At 40.9% G+C, this 17,224-nt stretch overlaps 1 non-coding gene across 1 annotated transcript; it reads right to left on the bottom strand.

Moving 5' to 3' along the window:
- Positions 1-4,559: 4,559 nt before the first annotated feature.
- Positions 4,560-5,047, bottom strand: LOC102268634 (large ribosomal subunit protein P1). The gene has a single exon (XR_001351676.2). It is a non-coding gene; the product is annotated as a large ribosomal subunit protein P1 (transcript).
- Between the last annotated feature and the right edge of the window lie 12,177 nt (positions 5,048-17,224).

Raw genomic sequence — 17,224 nt, 5'->3', positions numbered from 1 at the left:
TGATAGGATACTGAAAGAGGAACTCCCCAGGTCAGTAGGTGCCCAATATGCTACTGGAGATCAGTGGAGAAATAACTCCAGAAAGAATGAAGGGATGGAGCCAAAGCAAAAACAATACCCAGCTGTGGATGTGACTGGTGATAGAAGCAAGGTCCAATGCTGTAAAGAGCAATATTGCATAGGAACCTGGAATGTCAGGTCCATGAATCAAGGCAAATTGGAAGTGGTCAAACAAGAGATGGCAAGAGTGAATGGCGACCTTCTAGGAATCAGCAAACTGAAATGGACTGGAATGGGTGAATTTAACTCAGATGACCACTATATCTACTATTGCGGGCAGGAATACCTCAAAAGAAATGGAGTGGCCATCATGGTCAACACAAGAGTCCGAAATGCTGTACTTGGATGCAACCTCAAAAACGACAGAATAATCTGTTTGTTTCCAAGGCAAACCATTCAATATCACAGTAATCCAAGCCTATGCCCCAACCAGTAATGCTGAAGAAGCTGAAGTTGAATGGTTCTGTGAAGACCTACAAGACCTTTTAGAACTAACACCCAAAAAACAGATGTCCTTTTCATTATAGGGGACTGGAATGCAAAAGTAGGAAGTCAAGAAACACCTGGAGTAACAGGCAAATTTGGCCTTGGAATACGGAATGAAGCAGGGCAAAGACTATAGAGTTTTGCCAAGAAAATACACTGGTCATAGCAAACACCCTCTTCCAACAACACAAGAGAAGACTCTATACATGGACATCAGCGGATGGTCAACACCGAAATCAGATCGATTATATTCTTTGCAGCCAAAGATGGAGAAGCTCTATACAGTCAGCAAAGACAAGACTAGGAGCTGACTGTGGCTCAGACCATGAACTCCTTATTTCGGGTATATTGCCATTTTAACAATATTAAGTCTTCGCTCCTATGACCATGTGATGCCTTTCTATTTATTTAATTATTTTCCAATTTCTCTCAATAAAGTTTTGTAGTTTTTTGTGTACATATCTTTTGCTAAGGTTTTTAGAAAATACTGTTGCTAAGTATTACATTCTTTTGATGTTATTGTAAATGAAATTTTTTCTTAATTTCATTTTCATATTGTTTGTTGCTAGTACAGATATGCAATTGATTTTTGTGTACTCATCTTGTAACCTCATGTCTTGCTAACCACCTTTTTAGCTCTAACAATTATTTCCTCATGTTCAAATTGTCCCAAATTTGGCAAGTAGGATCCTCTTCAAGTTGTTCTTGTTTCTTTTTAATGAGGCTCCATCAGTATTTGAATACTTACTTGATTGTTGGCATAAGATTTCACAGTGTCATCTCAACTTTCCCTTCCAAGACCTGGAATTAGTCAATTCTCCACAGAGTTCTGGCCTCTTTCAGTGGGATAATGGAGTATTTAGAAGCCACCAGGGCCCTGGCACCGAGTATGCTCATTGTCATTGTGGTGACATTAGATAGAATTAAGAAATGTATATATTTTAAGTTATAAGTTCATACTGATGTTTGTAATTCAAATTTAAACATTGCAAGATTTTTCCATACCCTCTTTTATTTTATATTTTCTTCTCAAACTGAAAATCTTATTTCCTATTCACATTGATATATTTATCTGCTTTGTCCCAGTGCTACTCTCTGTATTATGTAAATCAACTCATTGTGTTCTTCAGGTACTAGGAAGTTTTTCTTTTTAAAAAGTTGCCAGTCTAGTTCAGTAGCGTATTTAGTGGCCTAGCTGATTTACATTCTGGTACTAGCTCCTTATTTTCTTGAAGACCAGTAGCAAGCAGTTGACTGACAGACAGTTGGCTATTAATTTTCATATGTCAGTTTTACATTCTGCTATATTAGGGAATTCTTTTATTATTTCTATGATATAATACTGATTCTGTTGGTTCTTCCATGTTTAATATCTGTACATAAGAATAGTTTTACCTATTTTCCACTTTTTTAGTTCTAATTATTTTCTCTTTTGTTTCTAATTGTTTCTCTTTCTGCATTGGTTAATATTTCCAACAGTGTTAAGTAGTAGTGGAGACAATACATTCCTTTATCTTGTTTCTGGCCTTAGAAGGAATCTGTCTCATGTTTCTCCATAAATAAGACTTCTTAAATTTCCTGCAGTTTAAAAGGTAGCTATGTTCCTTTCACTGATTCTTTCCTAAGATATTTTAATTATGTGTCTATGTCATATTCCATTGATTTATATTTTTCTCCTTATTATCTCCTTCCTTGGAATTCTTGATTCAGTTTGTTGATTTTTTCCCTAGCTGTTTAAGTTGAAAGTTTAATTCATTTATGTTCATTTTATGATTTTTATACATGTTTAAGACTGTGAGTTTTCCTCTGATTATTTTCATAGCAGCATCTCACAAATTCTGACATGCAATGCTTTCATTATAGTACTTATAGAAATTTTTTGATTTTGTTTGTATATTCTCTTTACACAAAGGCTGTTTAATAGTTTTTCTTTCATATCCTATGCAGAAGGGTTTTTGATTTTTCAATTTTGATATTAATTTATAGTATTATTGCATTGTGGTCAAATTGTTTTTTTAGTATTGGACTTCCCCGTTGGTCCAGTGGTTAAGAGTCTGTGCTCCCAATGTGGAGACATGGCTTCCATCCCTGGCTGGGGAACTAATCTCACGTGCTGCACAATGGGGCCTAAAGTTAAGAAAAAAAAATTGGGGGGTATGATTTCTACCTTACTGTACTTTTGAATATTCTTTTGTCAAGCTTTGTGACTCTCCATGAATGCTTGAAAAGAAGCTAAATTCTCTATTATTCCATATCTGCATTATTTATTAATAATGAGTTTTAAAAGAGTTTCATCATTAAATTTATTAAGTGTTATATCTGAGAAAAATGAGATCGTTAATCAGGATTACATTAGGATATATTTAAGTAAGATTCTACTAGAAATCTGATTAATCACTTGTTTCTTTTAGAAGTCTGTACTTTTTTTGGCCACACAGTGCGGCATGTGGGATCTTAGTACCCCAACTGGAACCTGCACCTCCTGCACTGGAAGCATGGAGTCTTAACTGTTGGACCACTGGGGAAATCCAAGAAATCCCTGCTTCTTAATCTCCTAAAATGGGATATGCCAGTTGGCCAAAGCTGGAAAGAGGAGGAAAATTTCTTACTTTTCAATTACCCTGAAGTGACCAATGAAAAATACTTTTAACTATCAAACTCTCAAAAATTTAAAAGACTAATGATATTCAGGATTGTGAAGTTATAATGTAAAGGGAAATTTATATACTGTCACAGGATATACAAATCGATAGGGTCACTATGGAAGGCAAATTGCTAGTATATATCTTATCAATATTAAAAATTCACATGTCTTTTGATCCTGTATTCTATTTATTTCAAGGACTCCTTTCTACAGAAATACATATGTGCACAAAATTATGTAGAGTATATGTTGAAGTCTTGTTTGAAACAGCAAACACTTGAAACAACCTGAATATCTTATAGTAAGGGTATGGTTAAGTAGTAAATAATAAATCATAGTCTATCCATATATGGACCATTATGCACTGAATAATTTTCCAGATATATTGTTTGTTCGTTTATTTTTGGCTGCACTGAGTCTTTGTTGTTGCATGCGGGCTTTCTCTAGTTTCAGTGAGCAGGGGCTACTCTCTAGTTGAGATGAGCGGGCTTCTCATTGTGGTGCTTCTCTTGTTGCAGAGCACAGGCTCTCGGGTGCGTGGGCTTCAGTGCTTGTGGCGTGCGGGCTCAGTTGCCCTGTGGCATGCGGAATCTTCTCATACCAAGGATGAAACTTGTGTCCCCTGCATTGGCAGGGAGATTCTTAACCACTGGACCCCTAGGGAAGTCCATTAATAAAAAATATAAACAACTGTAGATTATACCATTTATATAAAAACTAGTATGTGTATGTTTGTGTGTGTGATGGATAGTAAGTCCATTACTCAGGTATACAAGAAAAGGAACTTCTTTTATTTTTATAATTTGGTCTAATTTCTATTTTGAATCCTCACCATATCAACTCTGTAGATATACTCTCAATGAATTTGAAGTTTATCATTCCTTTTCTCCAGGGGTGCATCTGAGTTTCAAGGAACTGGGAGATAGGGGTGGGTATTGGTCCCTCTGATACTCAAGGTCCATTGTCAACACAGGCACCTGCCAAGATATCCATCCTCCTGATTTGTGGTCATCAGTCCCCTGGGTGTTTCCATCCTGTCAGCAAGAGTTTCTCCCTGCTGCTGCTCCATCTTGTTCCTGGGCACAGAAGCCATTTGTCAGGCCCAGGACTTGTTTTGGTGTTTCTATTCCCTGCCAGGGTACTGGACAGTCTACGAGCAACATCTCAGAATGCTGCCTCAGAGGCAATCTACCAAGACTCTCGCTCCAGAACTGTCTGAAATCTGTCCTCACTACTTTCTTTCAGACTCTCTGCTCCCCTCCTCCCAGGGAAATATCCAAGGGAGAAGAAATGATGAGTCAGCAATCCCTCTGTCCTTAATTTTCTTTCTTTTTTTTTTTTTTAACAGCTCAGCTTTTTATTCAATGTGTTACTAAAGAGATTTAGTCAAAAAGACCAAAGCCCATGTCATCATCAGACTCTTCAGATTCTTCTTTCTTTGCTTCTACTTTCTTCTCCTCAGCTGGGGCAGCAGCAGTGGATGGGGCAGGACCTCCTGCTGGTGCAGCACCGGCCGCTGGGGCGGGTCCACCAGCCCCCACATTGCAGATGAGGCTCCCGATGTTGACATTGGCCAAAGCCTTTGCAAACAAACCTGGCCAGAAAGGCTCAACATTTACACCGGCTGCTTTAATGAGGGCATTGATCTTATCCTCCGTGACCGTCACCTCATCGTCGTGCAGAATGAGGGCAGAGTAGATACAAGCGAGCTCGGAGACGGAGGCCATGGTGCGAGCGAGTGCTAGGTGGGGGCTGCCGAGCGCGGTGCTAGTCGCCGGATGAAGTGAGGGCCTCACCCCAAAACGGCCTTAGCTTCCTCGGAAGAACCGAGCACCTTAGCGGCAGCGGAGGAAAGAGCTGTCCTTAATTTTCTAAGATTCATCCTCATTCCAAGGGTTTTAGACTTTGGAAAACCAAAGCCAAGGAAAGACCCTCACAACACCCATACTTGTCTTTTGTCATCCTTCCCTCAGTGAGCACAAAAAAGCCAAGCTGTTTAACTGGAGACTTACAGCAAGAAAGGAAGAAGTAAACCAGAAAGAGAAAAATAAATATTGTATATTAATGCATAGATGTGGAATCCAAAAAAATTGGTATGACAATCTTACTTACAAAGCAGAAATAGAGACAGATGTAGAGAACAAACATGGATACCAAAGGGGAAGGGAGGTGATAGGATGAATTGGGAGATTGGGATTGACATATATACACTATTGATACTATGAATAAAATAGATAACCGATGATAACCTATTGCAAAGCACTGCTGCTGCTAAGTCCCTTCAGTCGTGTCCGACTCTGTGCGACCCCATAGATGGCAGCCCTCCAGGCTCCACCGTCCCTGGGATTCTCCAGGCAAGAACACTGGAGTGGGTTGCCATTTCCTTCTCCAATGCATGAAAGTGAAAACATGAAAGTGCAGTCACTCAATCGTGTCTGACTCTTAACGACCCCATGGACTGCAGCCTACTGCAGGCAAGAGTACTGGAGTGGGGTGCCATTGCCTTCTCTGATTGCAAAACACTATTTGATGGAACTCTATTTGATGCACTGTGGTGATCTAAAGGGGAAGGAAATCCAAAAATCCAAAAAAGAGGGGATATAGGTATACATTTAGCTGATCCACTTTAATGTACAGTAGAAACAAATACAACATTGTAAAGCAACTATACTCCAATAAAAAAATTTTTAAACCTTGTCAATTTTGAAAACAAAAAATAAAAAGAAAGGAATTTGGTCGATATTTCTAAATATCTTATAGTGATATTTTTACTCATATTTATTCATATGTGGAAATGTAGAAGAAATATCTTGAAAGGTATGTCAAACAATTGAGAGTGACTTCCTCTGGGGAAGGCTGTGAAAAATGGGGAGCTGCAACCTTGCTATGTGCCTGGAAGGTGACAGAGAATGACATTTGTGAACCCACTAATGACTCCACACACTCCAAACTAGAGGTTCAGAAAAAGTGATGTGTACGGGATGCTCCTTTTAATCCCTCCTTGTTGGCTGACTTTTTATAAGCAGATCGGATGTCACCTCTCATTTATCCCCTCCTAATGGATAGGATTAATAAATAAGGATTCATCAAATGAGTTTCTGATCTATATTTAATTTCCAATTGGAATCTTCGGAGAATCCTAAAACTCTATTTTATCTCTGCTGTTTCAAATTCTTGCAATGAATTTTGTTTTTGTCACCAAATCTGTTAAGGAGTAGTAAATGAATCACTCGCTGATTTATCATGCTTGACAGTCTTTTGGTTCAAATATAAAGAGGAAAGCCTAGGGGGCTTTCTTGGTGGTCCAGTGTGTAAGAATCTCCTTTCCAATGCAGGGTAGTGGGTTCGATCCCTGGTCAGGGAACTAAGATCCTACATGCCACGGGGCAGCTAAGCCAGTGTACCACAACTACTGAGCCCGTGTGCCACAACTAAAGAGAAGTCCACATACAATGAAAGATCCCACAACCAAGACCTGACGCAGCCAAATAAATAAACGTTAAAAAAAATAATAAAGAAGAAGACCTAAAGTGGAGGAAGGGTGAAAGCGACAGGTTAAACACACAGTCCCAAGGCAAGTCACCTGCAAAAATCAGCGGAAGCAGATCTGTGTATTTGAAGCAAGGTCACATCTGTTTTATAGGCCTCTGCTTTTGGCCTTAGATGCTGCAGTGATTTAGTGGAAGTAAAATTATATTTATTAGATTTATAGGTGGGAGGGATTGGCTTTGGATAAAGCACTCAAGATTTTGAAAGACCTTGAAGTTAGGTCAAAACAACAAAATGCAGTTTAATGGAAATGAATGCCAAGTCCTACATTTAGGCTTAAAATATTCAGCAGTTGCATAAGTATAGAATGGGAGGAACTTGGCTTAATAATTTTATGAAAAAAATTCTGAAATTTTAGGTAACTATATACTAGCCTAATCTACTGTTAAAAAATCTTCCACCCTCTAAAAAGACAACTAACAGGATCTTCACTCATAATAGAAATACAGTTTTGTGTTCAGATTAATGGAGGCATCATATTGTACTCAGCATTGGAGATATTTCCAGATTTCTTGTTAATGAAAAATATGAACAAAACATAGACTATGATACCACTTGTATAAAAAATGTGTGTGTGCAAGTGTGTAGTGGATATGAACTAAGCCTTGTATTTAACTTTCAAAATTCAGTTATAGGAGTAAACCCTCATAAATGATTTTTAAATAAATTTTTTAAATGTTAAAAAATTATTAAATGAATTCCTCCTCATGGCACACATTTTAGTAGTCACTGATGTATAGTATTTGGGCAATACCTGAAGTACCTGGAGAGGTTCTGAGTTCTACTTTTTAGAAAAGTATTGTGAAAGAAGAAAATATTCAGAAATGAAAGGAGGAGTTGGAGAAGTGGGGTAGGTAGGTGAAGGACCCAGGGCTGAGTGTGGGGAGGGGATAAGCAGGCATAGTCTTCAGATATCTAATGAACAGTCCACGGCAGAGCTAAGTGTCATAAAGAGGGTAATCTGTGATCAACACAAAGAAGGCCTATACCATTTATTACTATCCCAAAATGAATAAGGCTGAGTTGCCTTCCCACTGTGTTGCCTGTCAACTGGGAAGATGATGATGATGTGAACAATAACAGTTATTATTTATTGAATGTTTACTAAGTGTTTTTCATATATTTAATACCTTCATTTAATACCCACAACAGTGCTATGAGGCTCAGAGTGCTTAAGTACCTTTCCCAAGGTTTGATTGTCTACCTACAAACCCCCCAAATTGGGATAGTCCAGTGCATCCATATTTCAAACACATTTTGCTCTAGTCATCTAAGACTTTTTAACAACGTGATCGTTCAGCCTTTTTCAGTATACAGTATAGAATCTGATAGCAGTAGATGTTCAGTGTACATTAGTGTGCATTAGTTGAATGAGGATGAATAATCTATGAATATGAATGGGGTATCATGTATTATGAATGGATTCTGGAATAAAATGCACTCTGCTATGGTTACAGATCTTAAGATGAACCCAAGAAGCATAAAGCATGTTTCTACATTGTCTAATAGAACTTTCTGCAACAATAGAAACCTTAACTATGTTCTTTAACTATGCTGGCAATATAGTAGCCACAAGGCACTTGAGATAACTGAATATTTTTAATGTGGCAAGTTTGGACTTCCCTGGTGATCCAGTGGTTAAAACTCCCTGCTTCCAATGCAGGGGGCATGGGTTCTATCCCTGGTCTGGGATCTAAGATCCCATATGCTGCATGGTGCAGCCAAAAATAAATGTGGCTAGTTCAACTGAGGAATTTTTATTCAATCAAATGTTATTAATTAAGTGTAAAGGCAAATAGCTACATGTGTCTAGTGGATGCTGTAATGAACAAAATAACTCTAGAAGCTTTGATTTTTTTTTTTTTTGCATTTCCTGTACTTGACTGCAAGAGGGGTGAATTGTGTGAGGAGGGTATACAAGGATAATGATTGTACTGAGTTAGATGAAGTCAGCTTGTCTTGGGCTCACCGAGGTGTATCAGGCTGGCTGAGAAGTCACAGGCATCATGAGCAAAACACTAATTAAAGAAGCAGGTACATTGAACCCATGGGTAGGATGTCCTGGTGGCCCCCAGGCCGATTATCCAGAAGAAAGAACTGAACTCCATAGGGAAGAATCATGGCTGATAGGATGTGCAAGCTGCTAATGGGGCAGGACCACCTCTCTATCCCCCAGGGTCATGACCCCCAAAGTTCATGGGTCACCAAATTCACGTGGAGAAAATAAAGATCAAGATTGCTCAGAATTTTAGGGGACTTTATTGACCTCTTAGTGTATGCCATGGTGGTGATTTACTCCCTAAATCATGTCTGACTCTTGTAACCCCATGGACTGTAGCCCACCCAGGCTCCTCTGTCTATGGATTTTCCCCGGCAAGGATACTGGATTGGGTTGCCATTTCCTTCTCCAGGGGATCTTCCCAACTCAGGGATCGAACCCACGTCTCCTGCATTGCAGGCGGATTCTTTATTGACTGAGCCACCAGGGAAGCCCTACCCTGAAAGAATTCCCAAGTCCATCTCACTGTTTTACCTTGTGCCATCTTCTCCTTTGCTCACCAAGTTTCAGTTATGCCTGTCTTCTGTGTTCCTGCCCAGAATCTACCAAATCTCAGCAGACTATTGTGACTAAGAGTACAAAATTCTGGAGCCAGGTAGTTGGAGTGAAAATTCTTCCCTTGCTGTTTATTAGCAACTTATTAACATTTCTATGCCTCAGTTTTTTTCATTTGCAAAATGAAAATAATAATAGTACTTACCTTATAGGATTGCTGAAAGGATTAAATGTATGAACATATGTAAAGTACTTAGAGTATTACCTGAGCCATAATAAGTATTATAAAACCATTGGTTAATATTATCAGTAATATTAATGTCAGTTCAGTTCAGTTCAGTCACTCAGTCGTGTCCGACTCTTTGCACCCCATGAATTGCAGCACGCCAGGCCTCCCTGTCCATCACCAACTCCCAGAGTTCGCTTAGACTCATGTCCATCGAGTCAGTGATGCCATCCAGCCATCTCATCCTCTGTCGTCCCCTTCTCCTCCTGACCCCAATCCCTCCCAGCATCAGAGTCTTTTCCAATGAGTCAACTCTTCGCATGAGGTGGCCAAAGGACTGGAGTTTCAGCTTTAGCATCATTCCTTCCAAAGAAATCCCAGGGCTGATCTCCTTCAGAATGGACTGGTTGGATCTCCTTGCAGTCCAAGGGACTCTCAAGAGTCTTCTCCAACACCACAGTTCAAAAGCATCAATTCTTCGGCACTCAGCTTTCTTCACAGTCCAACTCTCACATCCATACATGACCACTGGAAAAACCATAGCCTTGACTAGATGGACCTTTGTTGGCAAAGTAATGTCTCTGCTTTTCAATATGCTATCTAGGTTGTAGTTCTCCTACATTAAGATCTGCTTCCCATACCTTATATATTTTTCCCCTGGACAACTGGTCATCCTGCAGGTCTTAAAGTTCACATCATTTTCTCAGGGAGCGGTTTCCCTTTCAGTGAATTTAGCCACCACACCCCCACCCCCACCGTTATATGTTCTAACACTGCTGGTACACTGGGCTTTCCCTTCATAGCACCTATTCCACTTGTGTGATTATCTGTTTGGGTAATTGGTTATTTAAGGTCTTTCTTCTCCATTAGACCATAAACTCCTGGAGTAAAAGAACCACAGTTGTTCAGTTTTTCAGAGTTATATCCCACTGTATCAGGGACTAGTGGGATATTTGTTCAAAGTAATTGTTTAATGAAAGAAAGAATTAAAGGAGGCCTGTTAGTATCACAGGATAAGGCAATGTAATATTTCAAGCCAAGCTCACAGAAGCAAACCCTCTGAAATATTCAAAAACCTTCTCCATTTTGTAACAGCTTTTAGTATCCACCCTGTTCAGGTCCTTCCATCATCATTAACAACCCACAGTTGAAAATAAGAAGCCAAGGTAATTATTCGTGGAAGAGGGAAACATAAGCCAGCAAATGTAATTGAGAGAAAATTATCCTTAGAGGTTACATCCAATGATCTGATTTGCTTTTTGTGGCCCCTTGGGAGATGGTGATATGCAGCTCCAGCTAATCTTCCTTGGAAGTGTCCATCTGGCACCATGTTGCCAGGGATACCACTCAGAGTTAGATATTTCTCCCCCAGTATGCCTTCTCTGTAGGGGTATTTATAAGAGTACTCTGACTGCTGTAACAAACAACTGCAGAATCTCAATGCCAGACATAGCAAAGGTGTTCCTTGCTTACACTGCAGTTCAATGTGATTGATGGAAGAGCAGAAGGAATTTGTTTCACGCAGTCATTCAGGGACCCAGCTCCCTCCTTCTGAAAGCTCTGGGCTTCAAAAATCAGTCAGTGGATCTTCAGCTTCCAGTCAGCTGATCTGTGAAGAAAGAGAGCATGGAGGGTTATGTGAGAACGGTCAGAGGCCAGGCTTCTGAGTGATGTACATCATTATTCCCCATTCCTTTGGCCAGACTCAGTCACTTGGCCATGACCAGCTGCAAGTTAGGCTGTGAAAGTAGTCTAGCTGGGGCCCAGGAAGAAGAGGATATGGTGAGCACCACCCATCTCTGTCACAAAAGCAAACTGATACTTTGATAACCAAGATTAACAGCAAGTAGAAGAGAAGTTAAGAACTCCAATTTTAACTATAATTATACCTCAAACATGGAGAAGGCAATGGCACCCCACTCCAGTACTCTTGCCTGGAAAATCCCATGGATGGAGGAGCCTGGTGGGCTGCAGTCCATGGGGTTGTTAAGAGTCAGACACGACTGAGCGACTTCACTTTCACTTTTCTCTTTTCATGCACTGGAGAAGGAAATGGCAACCCACTCCAGCGTTCTTGCCTGGAGAATCCCACGGACGACAGAGCCTGGTGGGCTGCCGTCTATGGGGTCGCACAGAGTCGGACATGACTGAAGCGACTTAGCATAGCATAGCATAGCATACCTCAAACAAACAAAAAAAGGAGTATCTTCACATTCTAAGATTTAAAAGCATGCAGGCCTTCCCTGAGGGCATTACACCACAATTCTAAGTGTTGCAAAGGAACTCTCCAGGAGAACAAAAGATGTCAGGATTGCAGACCCAGCTGGTGAGACTGGTTTGAAACAGCCACCACCATCCCATGTGGTTAGAGCTGAATCCCCAGTGGAACCCATATTATTTCCATTTTCCTATTACCACTCATTTTATTATTTATTAATTTATTTAGGGCTGCTCTGGTGGCTCAGTGGTGAGGAATCCATCTGCCAATGCAGGAAACACGTGTTCGATCCCTAGATTGGGAAGATCCCCTTGAGAAGGAAATGACAACCCACTCCAATATTGTTGCCTGGGAAATCCCATGGACAGAGGACCCTGGCAGGCTGCATACAGTTCATAGGGTTGCAAAAGAGTTAGACATGACTGAGCAACTAACCAGCAACTACAATACTTATTTATTTGGCCACATCATCTGGCATATGGGATCTTATTTCCCTGACCAGGGATTGAATCTGTGTCCCCTGAAGTAGAAGATCTGAGTCTTAACCACTGGACTGCCGGGGAAGTCCCTCATTCATTTTAAAGCCTTGCCAATAGAGTCAGCTTTGTTAGTTGACCTAAAAGTTGGTGCTTAATTTTTCTTTCTTATTATACAAGATCCACACATAGAAAGCTTGAAAAAAGAAAAATAGAAAGACGTGAGGAAAAAAATAATTTACACAATTGGACTGTCATTTTCACCAAAGTCTCTGACAAGGAGATTGGAGAAAGAAGAGGAGGGCCCCTCAAGTCACCCTCCCTCAACCCATCAGCCATTCCCATGGCCCTTCCCTTCTCTACTTGAAGGCTTTCCAACTACGCATCTATAGATAACCATTCACCCTATATTTCATTTCCCATCCATCAAGGCATACAGTTAAACTCTAAGCCATGGCCAACATTTCCAGAAAGATCCCTTGCCCTTTGACAGATTTTCTAGTCTCCACACAAAAGTTTTTCTCTAATAGAAAGGGGTGGAATACAAAAGCCTTTTGTTACAGTATGTTCTGTGTCATTTAAAAAGGGAGGGAGAGGATTAGCATAATTTGAATGTTTGCTTTGTGCCAGACAAGCCTAGATGCTTTGTAAATGTAATCTCACATTTCTTCTTCAACTTTTACCCCTCGAGATATATACGAATTTCCCAACTTTACGGAGGAGAAAACGAAGGCACACAGAAGCTAGTTACCCAGAAGTGATCAATTCTGTGACGTTAATCACTCTTCTCCACTGCCCTGAAATCCCACATATCATAAGGGAGATAGAGAAGGAGGATTTCTGGAAAAACTCCTTGCAAGTGTGGGATGTCTGGATTATGTGGGGCTGCACATTGTGTTACAGGTCAGGAAACATTTTCCTGAAATCTCTGCTGAGGCTGTTTCTTCTGGGCATCTCCTTGGTTCCAGTCTCTAGTGACTCCATCCCTGGGCTACTGTAATGTCTTCTCCTTCTGTCAGTCCAGCCTAGAGTGGTAATGACTTTTTACTATGCCTGTTTTCTGGACTGTGGGCTTCCCTGGGCCTCAGTGGCAAAGAATCCACCTGTCATTGTAGGAGACCCAGTTTTGATCCCTGGGTTGGGAAGATTCCCTGAAGAAGGAAATGGCAACCCACTCCAGTATTCTTGCCTGGGAAATCCCATGGATTTCCTGGAGGATTTCCTGGATTTCCATGGAGGAGCCTGGTAGGCTACATTCCATGGGTTCACAAAGAGTCAGACACAACTTAGCAACTAAACAACAACATTCTCTGGACTACTTCACGATCACCACTCCCCTGCAATAAAGTCCTTTGGTTCTGATGTAAACCAAAACCAGAATGAGTATACATTTGATGAGAACCTCTACTTTACCAAGTCTGTGCTGGGCGTGGAGAATCTTGTGATTAATAAGTCAGGAGTCAGATGCAAAAATGAGAGCGCTAGTCTGTAGAGTGAGAAAGACTTTTAAGCACCTATTTTCAATATAATATGAACTTCAGAACTTCAGATTGAAAAATGAGTGTAAAGTGGAGACTGCTCTGAATTGTTTCCTGGGCTAATAACGGTCCTATTGGCATTGCCACTGGGGTGACGTGAAACAGCGCCCAGTGGTTCCAAAGGCACCTGAGATGTTTTTAGGTTATACAGTTTAGTTTGCATTCTGGAACTTTCTGTAAGGAAGGGTGAGTAACAGGACACTTCAGACATAAAAGAAGACAGACATAGAGTTAAATTATGAAGTCTGAAGGATGTGATCTTCACCAAGAATCAATCATTTCATTTCTCTCTCTTGAGACTCATGCACACAAACACACACACACACAAACACACACACACACTTATTAATTGTGAAAGAAGATGCTGTTCTTTTTTATCTGTTGTATCTCTAAATGGACATAGTATTATAATAAGCTCCTTTCTTGTCATTGAGCCTATTCAATTCTTTATATATGATAATAAAACATATCACAACCCTGTGAGTTGTGATATGGTACTATTTACTAAATCCATTTTACAGATGGGGAAACTGAGACTTAGAGAAGTTAGGCAAGTTGGATAAGGTGACATATACAGTAAGTGGCAGACCCAGGATTCACACAGCTCTGCCTAGCTGGGAAGTGTAGGTCCTTTCTGTTAGCCCCCTCTCCACACATACACACATAGAATCTTGTATCCTATCAACTTTGAGCATTGCTGGACTTAGCTTTGTAAATCCAATGACATGAATGAAATTCAGGGTTTGGGGGAGGTTCTTTTCTTTCTGTCCTATGCCCAACATTTGTTTTGCACTTTTGACATTTGAAAAGAAATTCTATGTTGCTAGTGCTCATGAATGTGCCCAGGGCACTTGAGTGTTTCTACTAGGGTGGAAGATCTTCTCTCAGACTAAATTCTTTCCGCATGGGCTCCAGGGACTGCAGATAAGGCTTCCCACTGGATCTGCCTGAAGCAGTCTGTGACTTTGGGAGCCAGAGACTTTTGACCTGGTTCCAGCTCCAAGTTGGAGGGGTGTCATGAAATCACATGACATTTGGACTAAAAGGGCAAGCTGAAGAATGTCTCTCTCATGCTGTCCTGACTTGTGAATCTAAGCAGCAAGCAAATGTACCCCTCCAAGGAGCAACTATAATCCACTGGATATGCCAAAGAACAGAAGAAAAGGTAAGTCTCCAAGCCAGGCCAACTTGGGTTACTGATGCTTAGCAGTATTCTAAGACCAGTGGGACAAGTGCAGGGAAGGATGGTGAGAAGCCCTGGAAGGAAACTTCTAGGTCGTCTGGTTAAATTCCATTAATGAATGGGGGTGGATGTGGTGGTGATTAAAATAGTAAGCCATGAGGGGGAGGGACATAACTAGTATTTTGCAGATGGTTCGAGTATTCAGGATTAGATTTAAGTGTCCTTACCCCAAAAATACACAGAAGAACTGTACAAAAAAGGTCTTCACGACCCAGATAATCACAGTGGTGTGATCACTCATCTAGAGCCAGACACCCTGGAATGTGAAGTCAAGTGGGCCTTAGAAAGCATCACTATGAACAAAGCTAGTGGAGGTGATGGAATTCCAGTTGAGCTATTTCAAATCCTGAAAGATGATGCTGTGAAAGTGCTGCACTCAACATGCCAGCAAATTTGGAAAACTCAGCAGTGGCCACAGGACTGGAAAAGGTCAGTGTTCATTCCAATCCCAAAGAAAGGCAATGCCAAAGAATGCTCAAACTACCGCACAATTGCACTCATCTCACATGCTAGTAAAGTAATGCTCAAAATTCTCCAAGCCAGGCTTCAGCAACATGTGAACCGTGAATTTCCTGATGTTCAAGCTGGTTTTAGAAAAGGCAGAGGAACCAGAGATCAAATTGCCAACATCCGCTGGATCATGAAAAAAGCAAGAGAGTTCCAGAAAAACATCTAGTTCTGCTTTATTGACTATGCCAAAACCTTTGACTGTGTGGATCACAAGAAACTGTGGAAAATTCTGAAAGAGCTGGGAATACCAGACCACCTGACCTGCCTCTTGAGAAATCTGTATGCAGATCAGGAAGCAACAGTTAGAACAGGACATGAAACAACAGACTGGTTCCAAATAGGAAAAGGAGTTCGTCAAAGCTGTATATTATCACCCTGTTTATTTAACTTATATGCAGAGTACATCATGAGAAACGCTGGACTGGAAGAAACACAAGCTGGAATCAAGATTGCCGGGAGAAATATCAATAACCTCAGATATGCAGATGACACCACCCTTATGGCAGAAAGTGAAGAGGAACTAAAAAGCCTCTTGATGAAAGTGAAAGTGGAGAGTGAAAAAGTTGGCTTAAAGCTGAACTTTCAGAAAACGAAGATCATGGCATCCGGTCCCATCACTTCATGGGAAATAGATGGGGAAACAGTGGAAACAGGGTCAGACTTTATTTTTTGGGATCCAAAATCACTGCAGATGGTGACTGCAGCCATGAAATTAAAACACGCTTACTCCTTGGAAGGCAAGTTATGACCAACCTAGATAGCATATTCAAAAGCAGAGACATTACTTTGCCAACAAAGGTCCGTCTAGTCAAGGCTATGGTTTTTCCAGTGGTCATGTATGGAAGTCAGAGTTGGACTGTGAAGAAGGGTGAGTGCCGAAGAATTGATGCTTTTGAAGTGTGGTGTTGGAGAAGACTCTTGAGAGTCTCTTGGACTGCAAGGAGATTCAACCAGTCCATTCTGAAGGAGATCAGCCCTGGGATTTCTTTGGAAGGAATGATGCTAAAGCTGAAACTCCAGTCCTTTGGCCACCTCATGCGAAGAGTTGACTCATTGGAAAAGACTCTGATGCTGGGAGGGATTGAGGGCAGAAGGAGAAGGGGACAGCAGAGGATGAGATGGCTGGATGGCATCACTGACTCGATGGATGTGAGTCTGAATGAACTCCGGGAGTTGGTGATGGACAGGGAGGCCTGGCGTGCTGCGATTCATGGGGTCGCGAAGAGCTGGACATGACTGAGCGACTGCACTGAACTGAACTGAACCCCAAGGCCAAGTAAGAAGTCCTAGGAGCAGAGGTAACCCTTCTCTAGGGTGTGAGTTGCTGGCACGTGTCTGCTATTTCTAAGTAGCTTTGTTCATTAGATCATTTCTTCTAAGGAATTATTTGTTTAGACTTTAGGTGCTATGGAGAATGAAGGCTGATGTACAGAAAAATGCAGCTCATTGCTAAGAGAGAGGATACCTCTTGATTTCTACCCTCTTCGTGGTTTCTCCCACCTCCCTTCTTTATTTCATATTTATATCTTCCTACTCTTTTTGGATTCAAGAAAGAACAGAATAGATCTGGCCCATAATTACTTCCACAGTGTCGCTTACCTCCAAGGAACTCATTTCAAACAGGAGAATCCTGTTTGTTCCCTGGTGCTCCAGTGGTTAAGAATCTGCCTTCCAGTGATTCCAGGTCAGGGAACTAAGATCCCACATATGTCAGGGAAAC

This window comes from Bos mutus, chromosome 3 (genome assembly GCF_027580195.1).
Source record: "Bos mutus isolate GX-2022 chromosome 3, NWIPB_WYAK_1.1, whole genome shotgun sequence".
NCBI lineage: Eukaryota > Metazoa > Chordata > Mammalia > Artiodactyla > Bovidae > Bos > Bos mutus.
The sequence above is the reverse complement of the archived record's forward strand: the minus strand, read 5'-3'. Positions and strand labels throughout refer to the sequence as shown.